Source organism: Haplochromis burtoni, unplaced genomic scaffold (genome assembly GCF_018398535.1).
Source record: "Haplochromis burtoni strain Fernald_Lab_line unplaced genomic scaffold, NCSU_Asbu1 Contig_576, whole genome shotgun sequence".
Lineage (NCBI taxonomy): Eukaryota > Metazoa > Chordata > Actinopteri > Cichliformes > Cichlidae > Haplochromis > Haplochromis burtoni.
In genome coordinates, this window is record NW_024582937.1 from 32,633 (window position 1) to 39,363 (window position 6,731).

Sequence of the window (6,731 nt, forward strand, 5' to 3'; positions counted from 1 at the left end):
TTAATTTAATCTCACTATCTCTTTCCCAGTTTCTGTAGATGGTTTAGGGTTAGGAACTGTGCCGTGTGACAAATGACTGGAAGGATGTTTAAAGCCTACTCTTTCTCTATCAGAAGTGTTATTTTTGCTGCTTTTTTAATCATGTGAATATAATCCAAACCCAGTAGCAAACAAAAACAATGAACACGAAGAAGAAATGCAAACTGCTCTAGCTCTTGGAATTCCTAAACACAAAGCAAACCAGCATGCTCCAATAAGAGGAACAGTGACATCCATATAGCACATGGAATAAATGTAGCCTACTCAATATGATAAGAAAGCCTTAGGATAAGACATGAAGACATGCTTTCATGACAGTAACAGGATTACTCACTCCCACAGTGCTATATACTCATCATATTCACTAAAGTGTTAATTAATTTTAAAACATCTCCCCATTCGTTGGTTGTTTTGAGTCCAGTCTGGTGAAAATGAAAGTGCTATTTCCATAGCACCTTGTTTTCATACATTTCATTTACACAAGGGACGGGTTATGTGGATCTTCCTGCCTCTCAATACTCTGCTTGCAAGAGAGCTCTTTCTGTTAATTAACCAAACCACATGGGTCTAAACACAAGTCCAAGTGTCTTCTCTAACTGTAGAGTCTCCTCACTGAATAAAACTTAGCAGCATAGTCTGCATGTTATTTTTCTACCAACATATACTGTCTGTGGTATTCTACAAAGGTGAGGTGAGGGTCAGACTTTGTACAAAAGGAATAAATTCACAAGAATAAGCAAAGCCTTAACTAATGACTGCAGCCAGTCTTGACTTTTTACCGATGCTTTGGCTTTGTCACTGAGCTGACAATCTCTGTATCTCCCTTCAAGAATATATAGCGCCCGTGTTAATGCTAAGCTCCTCGCTGGTTTCATGTATGTCACTGTGTGGGGGGGAAAAAAGGAATTATACATTATATGTAACGACAACAGAACAGAATCAGGAGCTGCTGGTGGAAATATTACTGCTAAATTGTTCAGTCTTTTTAACTGCAGATCTTAAGTGCACACATACACAAAAACACTCTCTCTCCCACACCCAACGCCTACCACACACTCAGACACCAAGGTAAATCTTGACAGGAGTGACGGTGAGTTGTTCATGTGGTGCTGACAGCTTTATAAACACACATCTTTTAAGTCTCTTCTGATGCCTGTCTGCCATTAGGAAATCAGCTGTCCATTACCACATTTTACTTGTTAGATCATTTCCACCCGACGTGACTAATATTGTTTCTTTTATTTATTTCATTTTTTGAGCTGTCTTTCCTATTGACATGAAAAACATCAAATTTAGAGTTTTACCACAAACTGTGGCTTGTATTGTGTGTTTCCAGAGGCATTAATATGTCTGCAATGATATAGGAACATTATATTATAGATAATCCTCACTTTTCACTCATCACAAAGGAGGGATTTAAAGTTGTGTAATGAATCAGTAACGTCAAAATCAAATATGTGATATTTTCTGATATTCTAAAACTGTTTTCTTGGCTAAACTGAAAAAAAAAATGGATTAGACCATGCAGAATTACATCACTAGGGATCTTCATATAATTTGCACCAGATTACGGAACTGAAGAATAAAGAAATATAATGGATTAGCAATATATTAAGAAACAACAACAACATAAACCCCAACATTTTTATACTTGCGAGGTTAATAAAGTTGCTGCTATGATCACCCTGTTACTGTTACAGCAAATTGATGGACGTGATGGACGGTTTCCTTAATTCCAACAACTGATGTGCACAGAAGTAAAAAATGTGTTTAATTATTTATGATCTCAGTCAAAAATATTTACATTTTTTAAAGTTCACCTTCAACAAATGAAAATAGATTCATGTAAATTATTTTTGATTTATTTATTCGTTTTGGTATTCAGTGACATATTTATTGCAATTTAACATTTTAACCATTTCTCCATGACTAATTATTGTGTGAACTTTTTTTTTATCCATCAGCATAATCATTTAACATTTTTTCTTATATATTCATTTTATTAGACACCTGCTTCAATTGATCAATTTTGCTATTTATTCAAGTATCTATTACTTGAGGGTAAATATTCTTAAGACATCCCTCAAGCATTACTGCAGAATTTTTCTAACATTTATCTCTTATTTCTATAAAATGATGAATCTATTCAACAAAAATCAGAAACTATACATCTTTAAACAAATCAGATTTACATTTTTTTTTTGGTCAAATCTTGCCTTATAAGTTTGTTGCTTGTCTGTCTCTCTGGGCTGAATGGCTAAAGAACAGTGAACTTTTTCTCTTCGCATCAGTGCTCCCTCTATCTGTCAGTTGACCCATATGCTTTGGCTCCACAAGTAGATTTTCTAAATATTTGAATGCATCATATTCTTCAACTGAGTCATCCCAAGAAGGAAAAGGAAAAGAAAAGAAATATAAGAAAGATAAAGGATGCTCTTCCCCACAGCTGACATATCTCACTTTATTTTTATTGCAGTGACATTTAGAGAGTAAAGTCGCTCCAGATCACATATGGCAGAGAACTACTGCTGCACTGATGCCTATGGGCTTAAATCTTGTAGTATGTCTGGCCACACCCTGTGATGGCACAGCGTGTCTGCTCAATCATCTGTCAAAAGGAAAAACTGACTGGGATGTGACAAGAGTTTCCCCAACTTTGAACATTTGTATCTATAGAGAACATTGTGGGAAAAGTTTTTTTTCTTTTTTTTTTTGCCCATTATCATTCAGTATGGATTTGCTCTTCAAACTGTATACTGACAGCATTTTCACCTCATTTTTTCTGCTTTTGATGTCCATTTGTGTTGCGTGTGTGCCACCTTGCTTCTGCATGTTGTTGAGTCTGTATTTGTCGTTTCTCTGTGTATGCCTCCTCCGAAAGTATGTGTTTGTGGGAGGAGGGACGGTGCTCCAGGTGTGGTTTATGATAAGAGAATAGATGTAAATGTATACAGATCACATTCACATGCTGTGTTGCTGTGTGCTTGTGAGAGCAAACAAACCACAAGCTTAGAATTCTAACATTCCATCTGCCTTAGAGTATTCAAGCTTACAAAAGCTTCCAAGTTTTTCAGCATCAGTTGACGTAATTGGAAATGGGTCCTGAAAACATATTTTCTGGAGTACTTGCCAAGTTCTTAATTGATGTTTGTTGAATGTGCTGGCTGGACTAGGTCAGCTTTGAAATAAATCAGATAAAGCCAAGTATGAGACTGTAGTATTCAGGGTGCTGGCCACAGACAATGTGCTGGCTAGATTGTGCATGGTGGGCAGGCCCTTTTGGGAAATTTGAGGGCATAATCTGCCTTTCTTCTGATGCACCTATTACCCTTCCCTTGTCCTCGTTTTTTCCTCACATCATAATATGGCCACCAGGAAAAAGAGAATGGGAATCAAACCTGCCTGCGCTCTTTAAAGACATCAAATGCAGTGTTTTAGGCTACACTGAAGCAGTTATACCTGAAATAGACAATAGAAATGTTAAATCATGGCCTTGGTCTGCCTCAGCTCTCTGGTTAAATAAAAGCATGAATATGAATGCCAGATATCCTTATAAATTCGTTTTGAGTGAAGCTTTAACAAGGTCACCATACATGTAATCAGTTGTTTCACTTTAACTGTCTTGAAACACTACCTTCAATATCCAATTGTCTATTTAATTAGACAGGAAAAGATCAGCAAACAACCAAATAACAAAACGATTCTTTAACACATCTATAATGAAATATAATGATTTTGCTCAAGTGGGTTGGTCACTTTGTTGGAACACTGACTCATAATCTCCTAATTATTTCGTAATTGATTTTCATTTGTATGCATAAAATGTTTATTTCTTCTCCTCCAACATTTACCCTTTCATTTTGTAGGCTACCTCGCAGTGTTCTCAGGCGCCTTCTGGGCCACCTGTGAAATTACTTAAATGTTATTAGTATGGCTGTTGAAGAGCAGCATAGCGGTGGCGATGCGTGGGCGGGAGCTCTAATATGATTGGCTCAGGGACACTGTAAGCCTGAGTGGCAGCCCTTAATGGGAGCCCTGGAGAGGTAACCCAACAGCTGTGTGTTTGCAGCTAATGAGAGATGGGGGAGGAGTAAAGGATCACAGACTGGAAACACTCTGATAAACTCTTGCTTCTGAATGGCTTGGGAAGATAGGAAATCAAGTTTTCTCCGGAGGACATTGCTTAAGGCTTTCCTTTGTGACAGAACCCTGCATTTGACTCATTACTCCTGGTCCATTGCTTTATGCCTAAGCAGTTATGATCACTGGCATCAGTGTTCAGGAAGAAAGGAAGAGAGTAACTGTGGCGTGGGATGAATTTCTCTCCCTGCTGAGCCATGCTGATTTATAGCCCTGAGCAAAAGCATTGTTTTTTTAATTACACTGCTGCAGTTTTAACAGATGATGCCACACATTACTAGTTTATTCCATTGTACACCAACAGCACAGTTTGTTTCACGTGCGGTTGATAGTCATTGTCTCCAAGAACAAGACAGTGTAGCGCATATTACTCCTACATCAAGCAAGCATTATTAACAGTTTCCTCAGCAGATATAGACTGTGCTGCTTCTCTTCTTCCCTATCATAACCGCCTGAGGGTGGCGCCAAATGAATAAATAGTGGCCAAACAGCTTCCATTTTAGGCCGCTCATTTTGCTACATGTAATGCATATCAACAAGTAAACCGCCGGCACTGGCTACCTGTTACATCAATTTTGGACACGTTGTGCGATTAGTGAGCAGTTTTGAGGGGAAAGGAAAGACTGACACGAATTAAAATAGTGCAAGGCAAGCGGAGTGATTTCTTGATAAGCTTATTTAATAAGGTGCATCCCCCTCTTTGAGCTGACCCAGTTTAATAAGATCCTCTTAAACTGTAGGCATCACATAATTTCCTGGTAGGCAGCCTTGGCATAATGTAGAGTATGAAGTTGCTGTGTGCTGCGGTGGATGGGAGCCCCACCTCCTCCCACGCTCTGATGAGTAGAGAGAGAAAAGAGAGAGGGAGCTAGGGGAGCAACTAACGTACCCACTGTATCTCACCACTTGCTGTCTGGAAATGCTTCAGATGGGCTTCTTGTTTAGGACCGGTTAGCGGTTTCTTTTTGCACGTTGCGAAAATGACATTTCTTTTGCTGTGTTTTAGACATCCAGTGCGTCCTTAGAGTGCGCTCTAAGCTACTTAGATCAGGGCTGGAGAAACTTGGACCAAAGGGATGCGACAGCGAGTGCAAATCTTTCCAAGGATCAGTTACTGAGGATTGAAAATGGCACACAGTAGGGCATCTTTATGGAATGAGATTCTTGGTTTCCCATCTCTATCATAAAACAGTCTATACAATATAATTGCTCATAAGTTACAGCCGCATATTCTCACGGACTGAAAGCTGTCTCTGTTCTTCACACTGTGGGACGGCGGTGAACGAAGGATTCTGAATTTTCATGCGGAAAGTTCTGAGTACTGTCTATGGATTTTGTGGCTGCTGAAGTGATTTTTGATCTCAGCACTGTGACGGAGGTTTGAGGGTTAGACACCTGCCTCTGGGAGCACCGCTGGACATATCAGCCGCGGGAAGAATTGGCTACGCGACAAGCGCTCACGTAAAAAGTCTCTGGCTCAGGTACTGAAATTACTGCAGAAATAATCAAGAAAGTTGATTTGACCGGTGGCCACTGTGCCTGATTCATGTTGCAATGCCAATGAAGTTTATAGGAATGCATTTCGGACTTGTCTGAAGTGTTGTCGCTTAACACAGGCCGTGGCTCAAACAGATCGTTTATACAACAAGTTGCACTTTATAATAGACACACACAGAGCACAAAACAGCTGGCTGTTCGGTGTTACAGGTTGATAGGCGGTACAAAGGCTAGATGTGCCACCCGCAATAAGGATCCGCTGCATGATAAATTAGACGATGCATTTTAATTAAAACCTATGCGAGTAGACACGAGTTCCAGCCTGCGTCGGGGTTGGTATTAAGTCATTAACTCTGCATGTCATTGCACTTCAGCGACAATATGAGTGCGTGCGCTTTTCAAGCTGATCTGTACCGGCGATCGGCTAATTACATTTTATTGCACCATTATGATTCTGTGAAGCAGAAAATGTGAACCATTTGTATCATCCTTCTTTCGCCATTTATCCCATACTAGCTGCAAACATCATACTAATTGCCTTTATTCGTGCATCTTGATTTGGCGTTGTTTACTCTGAACAATTTCTTGCAAACAATTCGGACTTCTCCTGCAGCATGTCGTGTTCATAACTGTTATACAGTTTTTCTATGGAGAGATTCGTGCTTATAATTGGGGGGTGAAATCTTTGATCAGATCGTCGGCACGGGTAATCTCCTGTGCTCTCCAGTGAGAGTCTGGGGTGTTGTTTCTCGCCACTCCACCGACCACCAGGCACATTTTAATAGTCTGCTCTACGTAATGATGTCGGTCTAAGTTCCCACACATACTTTAGGCTACAAGGCCGTCATAACAGAGCAGATCAAACAGGCCTATAACCTACTTGTAGCCCAGATCTGAGAAACTGTCTGTAAGACATGAACCTGTTAAATGTTATTATCTAAATCATTCAGTGAATGAAACTTCTATCTATCTATCTATCTATCTATCTATCTATCTATCTATCTATCTATCTATCTATCTATCTATCTATCTATCTATCTATCTATCTATCTATC

General features: G+C 39.5%; 1 protein-coding gene across 1 annotated transcript in view; it reads left to right on the forward strand.

The window, feature by feature from the left end:
* Positions 1 to 4,912: 4,912 nt before the first annotated feature.
* pcdh1a (protocadherin 1a) overlaps positions 4,913 to 6,731 on the forward strand; it is a 99,370-nt gene continuing 97,551 nt past the window's right edge. The window contains exon 1 of the mRNA XM_005948075.3: positions 4,913 to 5,660. The gene's annotated coding sequence lies outside the window, so the exon portion shown is untranslated. The remainder of the gene's footprint in view (positions 5,661 to 6,731) is intronic.